This window comes from Sciurus vulgaris, assembly GCF_902686455.1.
Source record: "Sciurus vulgaris genome assembly, chromosome: 1".
NCBI classification, from domain to species: Eukaryota; Metazoa; Chordata; class Mammalia; order Rodentia; family Sciuridae; genus Sciurus; species Sciurus vulgaris.
Window position 1 is genome coordinate 205,863,077 of NC_136461.1, and position 16,516 is coordinate 205,879,592.

Genomic DNA, 16,516 nt, shown 5'->3' on the forward strand with positions numbered 1-16,516 from the left:
TCTTGTCTGCCACCCCCTGCCCTGCCACGCATGTCAGACTTCACAGCATCCCTGCCAACCATGCAAACCTCATGACTTTCCAATCCATGCAAACCTCATGACTTTCCTGCCATTGTGTCACATCCCTGTCTCTATGACAACTGCCACCAAGGCGAAGTTCCTGGCGTCTCCCCAGTTCCATGCTCCACTCCCACTGTGTGCGCTGCACGCAGACCTCAGGGCCCCCACCACTTCAGCCACCCTGTCCCCAGAGCTCCAGGGTGCCCGTGGCTCTGGGGTGGTACTAACCATGGTCTCCAAAGCTCTGGACCAGGTTCTTAGTTGCAAACCAAGAATGCGCTCTACAGAAGAGGAATCTACTGATGAGTGGCAGGTAGCTCTCAGTGTCTCTTAGAGGTGAGAATTAGGTGGGGGCTCCACTGAAGGGACAATGCGGTGCTCACTGGCACGACAGCACTTCTGGGAGAGGCCACCTCCCGTGACTGCTGTGCTGGGCATTTTCCCCACGGCCCCCCTTTCTGAGTCACCCCAGCACATGTGGTGGGGAGAGCTGGGGCCATATACCTACTTCCCTCTGTAGGGAGGGCCAGCCAGTTCCTGACTTCCAACCTGGGAGCTGCAGGTGGGACCAGCTTGGGGCAGCGGCTGTCCAGTCTGCATTTTGCCTGTCCGTCTCCAGTCCCCTCCCCTGTGGTCTTTTGCCCTGTCCTCCCTTCCTTCTCTTTCCAGCTCATATCCTCCTCTTCTTTCAGATGTCTCCCAGGGACTCTGCCAGAGTCACATCTTTGTTGACCACAGGGAGACCAGGCCATCTCCCTCACTGCCTTCTGCCTTTGCCTTCACAGTGCCTCTGGGAACGCCATCGCATGGCCAGGACCACCTCCAATTTCAACTGCAGTCTGGGGGACACTTCACAGCACTCAGATGCGGCTCATCCTGATGGGCTGGCTCAGCGGGACCGGGTCCCTGTCTTGTCTGTCATGGAGAGCCCACTGGGAGCGTTCTGTCTGCTGCTCAGTTGTCCCAGCTGCACTGGGCCCTGGTGGTCAGCGGAACCTGGCAGAGGCCTCCCTGTGCTGACCTTTCTGCCCTCCCTGCTCCAGTCTCCGTCCCCTGCCTCCTGAGATCATCTACCAGATCCAGTCTGTACACAGGAGTCCTAGCTCTGGTCTGCTTTGGGAGAAATTGAAACCAAGTTGACTCTGTTCTTTGGTTGTGGTTTGATGTCTGGGGATGATTGCTCAATGCGTGCTTCCCCATGAGTCTGTGAGCTACATGGGGACTCCACGTACCACCTTATCCTGAACACGCTTCCTGGCACACGTGGGTGTTCAGAAGACACCTAGCAGATGAAAGAACGATGGTTGTTTATGCTGCGGCACACATCAAAGAGGTGCTGAGTGCCCCACTTCTGAGAGCGAGAGGCACCTGTGGATGTGTCGGGCACAGCTTCCACTGGATAAGTCTGCAAGTCATGGGCTTCAGGTGACCCTCATCCAGCCACTCTGGGCTAACAAAGGGGAGCCAGAGGGCTAGGGTTATGGCCAATAGAACCACCCCATTCTCGGGCACAGGGCTCCCAGGGGAAAGTCAGGGTCTTGGAGGAGGGTGGGCAGGCAGAGACACAGAGATGGTGGAGCTGACAAGGTTGCTGCAAGCTCCATGTCCTGCCTCACCCCGGAAAGGACAAAACCAAGTGCCTGGGCTGCTTGCAGGCCCCTGCTGGATGGAGCCGCAGGACCTGAGAGGAGGTCTCCTCAGCCTGAATTGTGTGAGCCCTGCCTGAGGGTGACAGGATGCAGGGATGCAGGGAAGGCTCTCCTGCCTGCAGGTGCTAGCTTGGGAGGTGTTCCTGCCTGAGGGGGACAGGCTGGGGACATGCTCTCGCCTGAGGGTGGAGAGTCCATGGGAGTTCCTGCCTGAAGGAGTGGACGGGAGGGATGTTCGCTTTTATTCTAAACCCGGAGCTGCAAACACTTTCCAGAAAGGGCCAGATAGAAAACATTTCGGGTTTGAGGGCTGGTCGGAAGGCTCCCGTTCACAACTACGAGGCTCAGCCACAGAAGCAGGGCCGCGGCCACAGTTCTGTAATCCAGTGGACCTGGCTTGTCCCAGTGGAAGCATGCACAGGTGAGCAGGCCGCGCTCGCTGGCCCTTGTTTGCAGTCCCTGGTTTAGAGTGACCTCAAGGCTCCATTCTGCCCTGTGACAGGCAGGCCAGTGTCCCTGTGCCCTGGCACTCATGGCATCTCACTTACAGCAGCAGGAGTCTGGACTCAGCTGAGCCCTCTGAGGGCTTCTGACAAGTCACCTGGACTTGATCTCCACACCTTTCTGGCTCCTTCCTTCCCACAGCAGAGCACGAGCATGGGAGGCGTACACATGTCTTGTGGAGCATGGTAATTGGTCTTAATCGCCTACAATGGGCTGTGTGCCTCTGGCCAAAGGACTCAGCCTCTCTGAGCGGAGTTCACCTGTCAACAGGAAACACTGCAGGGAGGCACTAAAGCCAGCCAAGGAGTACAGAGGTTTAGCAGGGAATGGTGCAAAGGAAGGCAGGGGAACGAAGAGGAAGAGGAGGAGGGGCGCCAGGGCCGCAGGGGCTGCCAGGCCTTTTCTGGGGGATGCGACTCTCTTCATGGAGCACTGAACAAGCAGACATGCCTCTTCCCTGGCAGCTGTTGGTATCCTGCCCACCTCTCCAGGTACATGTGAGGCTCCAAAGAGGTGGAATGTGTATGGCTGGGACCCTGGCTGAGCAGCAGCCTGGATTCGGCAGCTGGTGCTGCCTGTGGAATCCAGGGCTCTTTGCCCCCTGGGCATTGGGTTTGCTTGAGCTCATCTGTCTGGGAAGCAGGAGGGATGTCCAGGTTTGCACTGGGGCCTGAGCTGGAGGCCAAGCCCACACAGTGCTATCTCCTCCAGCTATGAACCAGGGCTGAATCCTGAGTCCTTTTCTTCACGAACTTCAGAGGGGCCCTCAGAGACAGGATAGAGGGCTTGCTCGTGGGCTGGGGAGGTGCGAGTCTGGGTCCCATTCTCATGACAGAAGAAGCTGTGTCCAAGCAGGTAGGAGCAAGAGGGGCAGGCTCCTGAGCCCCTGTGTGGCAGTCCTGCAGCACCCAGACCTGCAGGGATGTGTGTGTGTGTGTGCACGCGCACACTGTGTTCTGGCCACACAGTCAAGGAACTTATGGAATTTATTACGGAAGGGCCAACACCCTTCATTCCTCTCTGAGAGTGAGGCCCTGGGGAGCCAACAGGAGGCTGGATGCAGACCTGGGGTGCACCTGGCTGCAGGCCTTGGGTGGGTGTAGGTGTCCTGGGGCAGAGGCAATGCATCACCATGAGGTGGCTTAAATAACAGGGATCCATTCTCTCATAGTTGGGGAAAGGCAGAAGTCCAAAGCCAAGGCAGGACAGGGGCTCTGAGGGAGAATCCATACCATGCCTCTTCCCCCAGCCTCCGGAAGAAGCAGGCGATTCTTGGTGTCCCTCAGGCTCACTCCAACTCCTGCCTCCGTCTTCACATGACTCCTCTCTGTCTCAAATTCCCCTTTCCTTTCTCTTATAAGGACAAATGTCATTGGATTATGATCCGCCTTAAATCTTATTGATCTCATCTTGAGATCCTTAATTTAATTTTACTGGCAAAACCCCTATTTTGAAATAAATTCATGTTCATAGGTAGCCTGGAGTTAGGACTTCGAAGTGTCTTCTCAGGGGCACAGTCCAGTCCACGGGAGTGGGCATGAGCCGCTTGGGCCCCTCCTCGCCTGCCCTCCCTTCCCCTCCTTTGGGGTCTCCATGCAGGTCTCTCGTTCTCCCCAGTCAGTCAACCCTGGCCCTAACCCTCCATTCAGCTCTTCCTCAGGGTCTTGCTTCCTGGGTTTCCACTGGGACAGCAAAGGGCAAAGGTGACATCCCTTTAGTAGACACATGACAATCCAGGCACAGGAACATTCTTAATGAGGATTGGGGGCTGAGAGGCCATCACAGAGGCAGTCCCTGAGGCTGATGAGATCAGAGTCCATTACTGCCCTGCACTTCTCTGACTCTGAGGAAAGACATTTTCTCTGGGAGTGAGTTTTCCTGGAAAAGATTTTTAAAACAATGTCCTAAAAGCTCTTCTCAAAAACCACACCTAAAAACAGAAGCCTTGCCTCTCAGCATCTGAACTCCTGGCAAAGAAAGAAATTGAAAAGACACAGGAAATTGGCACAAGTCAAGGAGGGAGCCTCTGAAGAAGCTGATTCTGCGGCCCAGCATCCTGGGAGGGAAGGTTCTCTGCTTCTCTGCTGCTTGTCAGAAGTGGCTTCAACCTCTTCGGGACTTTGTGAAAGAGAAGGGAGTGTTAACTTTATCAGAGTCCCCAAGTCCTGCAGCACAGCAGGTGGTTTAGACCCCTGCCATCAACTTCAGACAAGTTATCACAGCTGCTCTGGACCTTAGATTCCTTGTCTGAAAAATAGGGGTAGTAAAACCTGCTCTCAGGACATTCCAGAGGAAAAATAAAACAGGAAAGGAAAGGGTGGAGACCATGCTTGGCACAGAAGTGCCTAGTAGGCTTGTCCCATGGGGTGCCCTGGGACACTTGATGGATGCTTGATGGGGTCAGCAGGATTCTCTTTCCACAGACTGGAACATCATCTCACAGAGCTTCTGTCACTTGTCCAAACTCTCCAGCTGGGCAGGACAGAATCCAGAGAGACCCCAGGTCTACGTGATTCCAGAGGTGCCAAGTTCTGTCTTCTCACTCTCTTCTGGTTCATTCTGTAGACTTACACCCTGTCACCTCTTCTCTTAATCCACTAAGCCAGGGTCTACTATCAGGATTGGGGCTGAGATGAGGCAGAGAAGGTATAGCAGGGACAGGTGGGCTTTGGACTCAGGTGATTGAAGCCTGAACCTAGACTTGGTGTGTGGAGAGCCAGGTTGGCATCTTCCCCCTTGGACCGCCATCCTCATCCAGCAGCATGGAGTGGCATGGGGCAGCACCTGCCCTCACCCTCTCTGGGTACAATGTTATGGTTTGGATATGGAATAGCTCCTCCAAAAACTCATGTATTGAAAACATGGTCCCCAATGTGGCAAGGTTCTTGGTGGAACTTTTAGACATTGATTAGATCATGGGCACTTTGACCTCACCAGTGGATTCATGCATGGATAGCTGAATGGACTCCTGGGAGGTGGGACCCAGTTGGAGAAGGTAGGTTACCAGGTCGTGCCCTGGAAGGGTTTGTCTTCTCCCTGTCTCTCTTTGTTTCTGCTTCCTGGCTGCCATGAGCTTTATCAACTAAGCCCTTACCCCATGACGTTTCTGCAGTGGCGTTAGCTGAGCGAGGACTGAAACTTCTGAAACTGAGAGCCAAAATAAATTTTTCCTCATCCAAGTTGTCCTTGTCTAGAATTTCCGTCACGGCAATGAGAAGCTGCTACGACAAACTCGTGGAGGAAGGTGGCGGAACCTCTCTGTGTGCACAGAACGTCAGATGCAGTTCCTCATTTCAAGCCGTGACAGGGCTGGTAAACACACGGTGTAGGACACGAGGAAGTCAGGAGAAGGCCCCCGTTCTCCACTCCACCTCACAGGGGCACCTCTGTAGACAAGTTTTCAAATCCATTTTACTTCTGACTCACTCTTTTCTGGGCCTCTAGAAAGGACATACAACTATAATATGTTTTCCTGCTTCCTTCCTCTTTTTTTCCAGTATCAATGGAAGAGAGTCTTTTAAAAATATTTGCATTTATGCACCATATGTATTTACTTAATGTTTCTAAAGACAGTGATACCCACAGTCAGGGCACACTAGTTTCTGGGGTCTGACTCTTACAGGTGCTCTTCCCTCTGCCTGAAGCACCCTCCTCCCCATCTCACTCAAGTCCCATCAGCCCTTCAATGTGCAGCCTGGTCACATTGCTCCTTTCCTCTGAGCCTGTAGGCTCCCTGGGCCTTCTGTGCCTCTTTCCAGTGCTCCAGTGGGGGCTATAATTTGCTTCCCATATAAGACTCTCAACTTCACCTGGCCACGTTCATTGTGGACAAGCTCCCCGTGGTAGAACTTTCAGCCAGGTCAACATCTTCTCTAACTCTGTCCCCACCACAGAATGGGCATTAGCAATGGAGAGGCGTCCCTCACCTGTGACTTCTTTAGACAGTCCCAAGGACCAGTCATGGAGGCTCAAGAAGGCAAATCAAATGAGTCTGCTTCAAATTAAACCCATATTCTGGTCCAGTGGGGGTAGAGCTGTTTCTTAGCCAATAAATATTAATAAGGAAAATAAACCAATCTTTTAGGCTTCTTCCCTCGGCTGCCACCCCAGGGTTATAAATTATGTACTGCCCGAGTCTGTTTTGACAGCTGTGATGAAGTGGGTTTCAGATTCAGAGAGCGTTTCTCCTGAAAGAATGCAGCATTGTGCAATTTCAGTACGATTGCCACCTCCTCCTTCTCCCCACCTTCTCCTGTCTAGGAGGAAGACTTGCCTGGAGTCGCTATTTTTTCTACTCCAAGGCCTTTCTGTTACCCCTCTGCCAGACTCTGTGATTTTTTAAAAAAAATATTTTTCTCACCATTATGACAAACAGTGCTGGTTGCCGTGGGTCATGGTCACTCCCATGTTCTGGTCCTTGTCCACATAAATCTTCAAGCTTAGGACCTGGTCCTACATCTGACCACCAATTCCCCCCCAAAAACTCCGACCCATCATTGAGGCAGCTTCAGGTGCAGCTCCTGCTTCTTTCTGGCTCCTCCAGCTTCCTGTGGTCTCCGTCTGTGCTCCTGTATTGCACAGTCAGGACTCAGAGGCACCTTGAATTTTCCCTCACCTTGGCTGCTTTGCTCAGGTTGGTTTCTGGTCTCACTTAGTCTGTCCCCCAGGAATTGTAAGTAGTTCCATGTAGTCTCCATCCTTGTTTTAATCCATGCAGGCTGCTATAACAAAATACCATAGACTGGGTGACATGCAAACAACAGAAATTTATTAGAGGCTAGAAAATCCAAGATGGAGGATCTGGCAGGTCCAATGTCTAGCGACATGCTACTTTCTGGTTTCTGCATCCTCACATGGCAGAAGGGACAGGGCAACTCTCTATAGCTTCCGCCCCTTTTTTTTAATTTTATAAATAAAGGCACTGGTTATATTTATGAAGGATCTCATGGTGGGTCTCTTCAGAATGGAAAAAGTCTTTTTTGATTAGAGGATTTTTAAACCACACCGAATATTCCCTATTCACTCAGTTCTAAGGTGCATGTTTCTGTCCTCTCCCTCTTCCCCACCTTCCATGCATTTTGACATTTCTGACTTTGAGGTGTATCTTAGAGTCTAAGTGGTGATATTTTTTCACATTGAAGGAACATAGAACCAAGAAAATATACCATTTCATTCTTGAATACATGCATTTGTCCAGTAAGTATATATATATGACCACTTTGAGAGGCTGTGTACTGGGCTTAGCCCACATTGGGGAATGTGGTCTAGACTTAGTCCTTGAGGGTGGGGTCTCCAGTCTTGGCATGATTGACATTGGATGCTAGATAATAATTATTATTATCCTTCTGTTGAAGACTATCCTGTGGCTTATAGGATATTTGCCAGAGTCCCTGGTCTATACATAATAGATGTCAGTAGTGCCTCCACTCCAGTTGTGACAACCAAAATGTGCCTATATATTGTCAAATGTCCCCTGGGGATAAAATCACCCCTGGTTCAGATCTATTGCTCTTGATCTCAGCTCCCCGGGCAGCATTCTCTTTTCTTCTCATATCGCCCATCCATGTTTCAGGTTGGATTTTCCCATCTCCACACCTGCAAGGGCATAATGAAGTCTAATGCCTAATAACTCAGGGAGAGACTTTGTCTTATTGGGAACTTTCATCCAAATGTGGGTCTAGAAAATGTTTTGTAACTGCAGGCCTTTGGAATTAAATGATCACTACTTTTAGGGCACTTACTATTAATGAACACAAGATTATGCCCCTTCTCTCATAAAATTTTGATATGAATATATGAATTCATATAAGGAGATATAAATGTTAATTACCTTGATTTGATCAGTACATGTTGTATATGTTATCAAAATATTCTACTGTGCCTCATCAATGTGTACAATTATTATGTTAATAAAAAATTTTGAAAATGTTTAAGATGAAAATGCTAACTACCCTGATTTGATTATTACATACTTCATACGTATTTCCAATGATCACACCATAGCCTATAATGCAGGGCACAGATAAATACTCATGAAATACAATCGCATTTTTTAAAAAACTCAGTAACATAGGCATTATTATCCCCTTTTCAAATGAAGAAGCCAAAATAAGGGAGGTTAACTAGAGGTCCAAGATCAAGACCAAACCAGTGACCCAGTGGAGATTCAAACCCTTTTATGAGGCGTTTCAAAGTGGACAGACAACCTTAAAGAGTGTGGGGGCTCTCCAGGTGGCTCGAGCTGGAGGTGGTGCCTTCTGAAGGCCACAGTATCAGGCAGCTGGAGTCTGAGGCTTGTGTGCTGCCTTATTCAGTTAGGGTCACTGGGGGTCACAGGTTGGAACACCAGGGTGGCCCTGTGAAACAAGATAATAAGAAAACACCGTGGACTGTGACAAAAGTAAATGAGAGGTATACAGAGAGAAAGGTGGAGAAACAGAGAGGAAACCAACAGAGCAGACACGTGCTGCCCGGGCCGGGGCTCAGCAGGTGGCCAGGGCTGACGTTTCTTATCACAGGCTTCTCCTGGCACTCCTTGGAATCAGCGTTCTGCCTGAGATTTGGGCATGTGCTGTCTGAGGTGGCTCTACTCTGCCCTTTCCTGGGGCATGTTGAGCTGTGTGGCCTACAGGTTTACCCTTGGGGACCTGCCTTGGGCTTGGAGGCACTGACCGCTGGACCATGCCTTACTGTCTCTGAGTGACCAGCATGTAGAGCCTCATGAGGCTTGATTATTGCTTGTTCAATGGAGGAACAAATGCTTCTTGTGCAAATCCTCGGACTTAAAGTCTCCTTTCAGAGTGAGAAAATGGAGGGAAAAGAGAAGGTGGCAGATGATCCCAGGAGCATATAGTCAGAGGGTGGGAGAACTGGATCATCCAATAGACTCCACTACTCTTTCTATTGGGCTCACATAGACAGACAATTAATATCCATAACGTATAATGTGCTTTCATTAACTCATTTATTCATTCATTTAGCAAAGTTCTTGATCTTCACTCTATGCCATACACCTGCCAAAATTTTTGACACTGTATTACCTGAACCACTAAATTTAGCTGGGGAGCAGCTACCTTGTCTCAGTGGTCCCTTCACTGGTACTTTTCTGCTCCCGGCAGGGCTTAGTTGTCAATGACCCAAGGAGAATCCACACTTGATCCTGCCCTCATGACCTCCAGGAGATGGTCTAGATGGGCATGACTGTAATTTCATCACATGGCTGCCAGCATTTATACAAGTCTGAACTGGGTGATTGCTTGTGGACTGATTTTTCAGATGGCTTCCTTCTTCAAGTGATGGTAAGTCCTTTACAGGCTGGGAATGCAGCTCAGGACTTGGAATATCATGACATTTTAGCTTCAACAAGCATCCCTGCCAAGACCAGGGACCAGGGAGAGAAAATGAATGGGTTCAGGGCTTGGTTTGGCCCTTGATGGGGAATAAAACTGATCAGATATTAAAATAGGTCCAAGTGGGTGCAAAGATCTGGACCAGGGTTAGCATCTGACAGGCTCCAAGATGCCCACTAGTTTGTATTAGTTAGCTATTCATGTACAGCACACATCTCCTGAACTCAACATCTTGAACACAAATTGCTATTGGCTTTAGAGACCAGCTATGCTTTTCTTCTGCTCTGGCTATGCTCACACATGCAGCTGCTGTCAGCTCTGGTCTGGTTGGGCTCACATATGGAATCTGCAATAGCCATGGTTCACATAGAGGCTCTGCTAATCTGGCCTGGGCTGGCTCACTGGGATCAACCAGCTGTTGGCTGGGTTAGCGTGACCTTGGCTTGGTTGGATGCTTTCCTTCCCACATGGTCTCTCTCTTGCCACTAGCCTACCCATTTGAGGGTATGGACTCATATCCAGTACACAGTCACTTTGTTGCATTCTACAGACCAGAGCAAGTCACAGTCCAGGTTTGAGAGGTGGGGAAATACACTCTGCCTTCTTGGCAGGAGGAACAGCAAAGTTGTACCATAAAGATATACACACTGTGAGAGTTAGAGGGTTGGGACCCTTCTTGCCATCATTATGTTATGGGTTAGAGTGAGACAAAACAGCTGGTAGATCCTATTTCACTTCATCTGAAACGAGGCTTCGCCTAGACAAAGGCTGGGAACACGAGGCTTAGAATTTGAACCTTATGAGAAGAGGCCAGTCAGGGCCTTGCCTTAATGTGGGTCTCACCCAAGAAGGCTGGGCTATAGGACAAGGCTCTAATTTTGGTAAGAGCCCAAGTAGGACAGGAAGGCCATTAGAGTAACCATTCAATCCACCCGTCACAGGAGGTTGGATTTATAGCAGCCAAAGCAGTTTGGGCACCCAGACCTACACTGAGCATGGTGAGCTTAGGCAGCAGGTAGCTCCCCTCCTAGCCAGTGTTGGTATCCAGGTGCCTGATGTACTTCCTGCTCTGTTTAGAATGGAACCAGGAAGTGTAGATGTAGGATGAAGATCATCTTATACTTCCTCAGTTCCTAGGGTCAAGTAGGATTGGGGAAGGAGGCTCCCAGGAGGGATAGGGTATTTGTGCACCCGCAAGATCAGGTAGAAATAGATGGATGATCCGAGCCCTGACAGATGTGAGCTGTTGACTTAGGGAAGGTAGGTATCTTGACCTCCCTGAACCTCACTTTTTACATATGCAAAATGGACACAGTGAATGGTGACCTCTACTCATAGTAGGTCTCTGGACTACAGTAGTCTGGACTCTGTATCAGACTTAGCATCTGGGAAAAGAAAGATGCGTACTATGGATGATGACTTGAAAGTCTCCTCACACTTTATAATATAGACTTTAATTAAGCTTGGCATAGAGTTCTAGCCAAAGTAAATATTTACAAACTATGATTTCACTTGAAATATTTTCCACCTTTACTCCATCACCAAAATGTCGTACCCCAAAGAGCTTGAGCTTTGGAAGAAGTTAAACCAAAATGAAGGCCTAACTCTCTCTCCTGACCTGGACTCAAGTCAATGAGATTAGCATTTGTGTTCTGTTTCTTGGGGAATGGCCAAGTCTCCATTTTACGTTAAGTGTTGGTTCAACCAACATAGTCTCTGTGGGATGAAATTCACTGAACCCCTGCCTGATCCTGGGGTCCTGTGTTTAGTTAAGTGTTGTACAAGTGACCCAAACCAAGCCAATCAGGTTCCTTCCCAGAACTTTGCAATAAAAATAAAATGGTCTTCTCTTTTATGGCTCCTTTTCTAAGGAACTTGTAGATAAGGAGCTTCTGGGGCCGTCTTGTGACTGTGGAGACTAAGAGTAAATTTAAGTAGAGGCAAGCAGAGGCTGAGAAACAGTTTGATCTTGTGGTTGAACCATGCAGTCAACACGACTTTTGAACTTCTTAGTTATTTGTACTATTTTAATTTTAACTTTGGTTTGAGTCTATTCAGTTGGTTCTCTTTCTGTTGCAACTAAGTGACCCTAAATTATGACACATAACCTCTCTAAGTCTCAGTGTTTCTGTTCTTAAAATGTGTGAAAATAACACTTATGTCCCCAAATTCCTGTTTTAAGGGACTGCTCAAATCTGGAATGTCTGGCATGGACCTGGTCAGCAATGGCCTGGGACCCCGTCTTTGGCTTGGGAACTTCTTGGAAGCTTCCCTTTTCTATTGGTTTTTATAAATTTCCCAGTGTCTGTGACTCATTAGGCTGAAAATGACAACAGGTTTGCTTATATCAAAACAGAGGGGGGTGGGGAATGGTAGGAGATGAGCTTTACCACAGGGAAATTCAAGTGAACAGCTCCTTTAAGACACCAAGACGGCCAACTTCCTCTGCTCATTTTCTTCAAGCTTCTTGTTTATTAAACATCCATACTGACTTCAGTTTCTCAGGACTTTCTGTACCAGATGGCACTAAATTACAGTAACTGAATATCCTGTCTTCATTTGCTGAGTGGCCTTTTGAGGGCTGATTGTGCTGAAAGAAATCCTTTGCTCAAGCTTGCTTCTACAAAACCTACTGCCAAATGTACAGGAACAATTTGTCCAGAGATGCATTTGGGTTGGGAGGCAAGAGTAGTGTAGATTCTTGCTTCTTTGTGTGTGTGTGTGTGTGTGTGTGTGTGTGTGTGTGTGTGTTGTGCTTCCACTGCTTGGTTTTCATTTGATTTTATTTGTTGAGCATCTATTATGTGCCAAGCACAGTAGTTAGCATCTGGGAAAAGAAAGATGTGTAACTATGAATGATAGCTTAAAAGTCTCCTAACATTTAAAAAATATAGACAACTAGGAGAGAGAGTGGACAGAACATTTTCAGAAATTCCTATGAAAGAAGGTTATCACCTGTTGAACATCTCCTAAGGGGAGACTGCTAGGTATTTCAGGATATCTCACAGTATTCTCCCTGGCACCTTGGAAAATTCATATTCTCATTGTATGAGAAAATTCAAGATCAAAAGAGTTGAAATGATTTGTGCAAATTCTGCAGAGACTCCAAATTTCCTACTCAACATCGATTCTATATTTTTTTAAATGCTGGAAGCTCTGTATAGATTGATGGGTGTGGCAATGTGCCCACTTATAAATCTACATTTCCATTCCCTCTTTTTTCCTTTTGTTCATATTTTTTAATTTGTTCTAATTAGTTATACGTGACAGTAGAATGCACTTTGACACATCACACATAAATGGAGTATGAATTTTCATTTTTCTGGTTGTATATCATGTAGCACCACACTGGTTATGTAGTCATACAAGTACACAGGGTAATAATGATGGATTTATTCTACTCTCCTTCCTACCTCTATAACCCTCTCTTCACTCCCCTCTACCTAATCCAAAGTAACTCTATTCTTTTTATTAAAAAACAAACAAAACTTATTTGTTCTAATTAGTTGTACGTGACAGCAGAATGCATTTATGCATTTTGATAAATCATACATAAATGGAGTATGATTTCTCATTTTTCTGATTGTACATTTTGTAGGATCACATGGGTCATGCAGTCATACATGTACATGAGTAATAATGTCTGTTTCACTCTACTATCCTTCCTACCTCCATGCCACTCCCCTCCCTTAACTCCCCTCTACCTAATCTAAAGTAACTCTATTCTTCCTTAGAGCCCCCTCCTGCCTTATGGTGAATTAGCATCTGCATATCAGAGAAAACATTCAGCTTTTGGTTTGGGGGGTTTGGCTTATTTAGCTTAGCATGATATTCTCCAACTCCATCCATTTATCAGCAAATGCCATAATTTCATTCTTCTTTAAAACTGAGTAATAGTCCATCGTGTGTGTGTGTGTGTGTGTGTGTACAGCATATTTTCTTTATATATAAATATATATATATATATATATATATACAGCATATTTTCTTTATCCATTCATCTGTTCCATAGTTTAGTTATTGTGAATTGAGCTGCTGTAAACATTGATGTGAATGTGTCAATGTAGTATACTGATTCTAAGTCCTTTATAGGCCAAGGAATGGGATAGCTGGGTCAAATGGTGGTTCCATTTCAGGTTTTCTCAGGAATCTCCATGCTACTTTCCATAATGGTTGTAGCAATTTGAATTCCCACCAGCAATGTGTAACTCTATTCTTCTCTACAATAGCCCTGCCTGTCGTGAATTAGCATCCATATATCAGAGAAAACATTTGGCCTTTGGCTTTTTGGGCTTGGCTTATTTCACTTAGCATGATAGTCTCCAGCTCCATCCATTTGCCAGCAAATGCCATCATTTCATTTTTTTTTTTTTAACCCTCTTATTGGTGGGAATGGCCAGAGAGATGTATAAGAAGTTCCTGGGCAAGGCTTCTGGAGGGAACTCTTTAAAAGGAGATAAGTTGACTCAGAGAAGCATCCTTTTCTGTTCCCTACTTTCTCTTTTCCTTGCATGGGAAAGGTAAAATGGCTAGAGACTTCTTGAACTATGAGATCAGAGAAAATGGAAATTACAGGCAAAGTGTGATGGAAGAGAAATGATAGAAGTCTGAGCCCTTTATTACCACGGGGCTACCAGCACAGGACTGGATTGCCCACTCCAGACTCATTTTAATCAGGGAAGATAACCATTATCTCACTTCACCATTTCAGATTTCTGTTCTGCACAAATAAGACTGTCTCCCAAGGTCACACAGGTAGTGAGTGGTAGAGCCAGTGTTATAAATGAGGACCGTCTTGGTGGAATGCTCACTTTATTAACCACTCTGCAGCTTATATTCTCCTCTGTTCTTTATGTGCCTGCTCCTGTGGAGGTACCAAAGACATTCCAGGAGATAAGACCACATGATGCTGCAGTCATAACGCACACTCCAGGCACATGGGAGAGAGAACAGCTAACTACCTGCGTAGCAGGGGGAATTTCAGAGTGGGCAGTTTCAGCAGAGGCTTGTGATGTCTGATTTTGCTAACAGAGAGGAGGAACACAGGCATTTAAGATGGGGGGCGCCATGTTCAAACAGCTAGATGGCTCCAGTTTTGAGGAGGGTCCATTGAAGGCAGTTCTTCATGAGAACATCTTTAGCATAAACAGTTTTCTGGGGGTGTCAGTCTTGACTGTGAAGCAAACACCACTGTATATTGACTTAAAACACAGACCTCTTATTTGCTTATGATTTCAGCAATTGGAATGGGCTCAACTGGGCCATTCTTTGGGTCTTGCCAGACTCCTCGGAGTCCTGAATGACAGAATAGGATCATGGCTTCACTTGAGTGATGTGTTCCCTGGTGATTCTTGCCTTAGAAACACATCAATGATGATGTTTCCTTGTTCAGTGATGAGCAGCCAGTTTGATTTTTCTTGTTTTTCCATTGATCTATATCCAGTTTGGTTACGACACACAAAGATCAATTATTGTAAATTATTTGGAAAGGAGGGAGATTCTGAATAGTTTGGGTTCAAGTGATAAGTGAGGAATGTCTAATGTATTATATTAGGTAATTGTTCAACATTTTTACCCAAAACTCATGTCTTCACTGGTCTCCCCTTGGATCTTTAATGTAAATTGTTGTCTTTATGTTTAAAACACTATTACTGCTCTTAAAATTACTGAGCTTGTATAACATCACCCATGAACTTGAAGAATCTTGTAACATGCCAGGCACAGAGTTGATCTTCTGACCTCAGAAGTGGTTTGGGGGGTGAGCAAACTTCCCTATCCAGGATGACTTCCAAACTTCCCCCTGAAGTTTGTTGTTTCCCTCTCCACCCATGCGATCCTCAGCTGTCTAGTCCCCAAAATGAACAAGACCCTCTGGAGGTCTGTTGGGGGGAATGAGGGATGCCAAGAGTTATGGTTTGAATATGAGGTGTCCCCCAAATCTCAAGGGTTAGATGATGCAAGCAGGTTTAGAAGTGAAATGATTGGCTTATGAGAGCTTTAACCTAATTAGTGCATTAATCCACTTGAATGGACTGAGTGGTAACTGCAGGCAGGCTGGGTGTGGCTGGAGGAGGTAGGTCACCGGGGGAGTGACTTTTAGGTTCATATTTTGTCCCTGGTGATCAGAGCCCTCTCTCTGCTCCCTGAGTGCCATGATATAAGCTGCTTTCCTTATCTACACTCTCTTGGAATGATATTCTGCCTCATCTTGGATCCAGAGCAATGGAGTCAGCCTTCTATAGACTGAATCTCTGAAATCATGAGCCCCAAATAAACTTTTCCTCCTCTAAAATAGTTCTTGTCAGGTATTTTGGTTGCAGCCATAAAAAAGAAAAAAAACAAAACAAAAACAAAAAAAAAAAACAGCAAGGGTGTGCAGGGTGGAAGCATGGAATCACTAACATCAATTGTGAGAGTAGGTGTCAGTTAAGAGGGGAGCAGAGCTCTGTGTGAGTGACTTCTGAGGTAGAAGTTGGCTGTGGAGTAGCCATTTGTAGCTGGGCTTTTGTGTCAGAGGCAATGGTGGGTATGCGTGGGCGTGAACAGCTAGGTTGTGGGAATTCTGGGAAGAGGAAGCACAAACTTAAAGTGAAATACTAAAGTAGTCGATGTCACTGGAGATTAGGGGGGCGTGCCTCAGTCTTCATCTCTGCAAAATCCGGTCTCACCGGCAGGACAGCATCCCTTCTCTGGGGAATACTGCATCTCATAAAGGATCCAGGTCACCCTTTTGGCACCATTAGGCCTATTATTAACAATCCATTAGCATTTTAACTTCCTTCCTGTTTGTTGAGACAATGGATATGAACAGACAAGGAACGTTCCACCCTTGTTCCCATTTTCCAAGTGAGGAAAAGGAAACTGGGAACAGCTGGTGAGTTGGTCATGGAGACTCAGTCAGAGGAGGGACCAGAACCTGGCTCTTCATCTTCTTTGTTCTTCTTATGGCCCCAT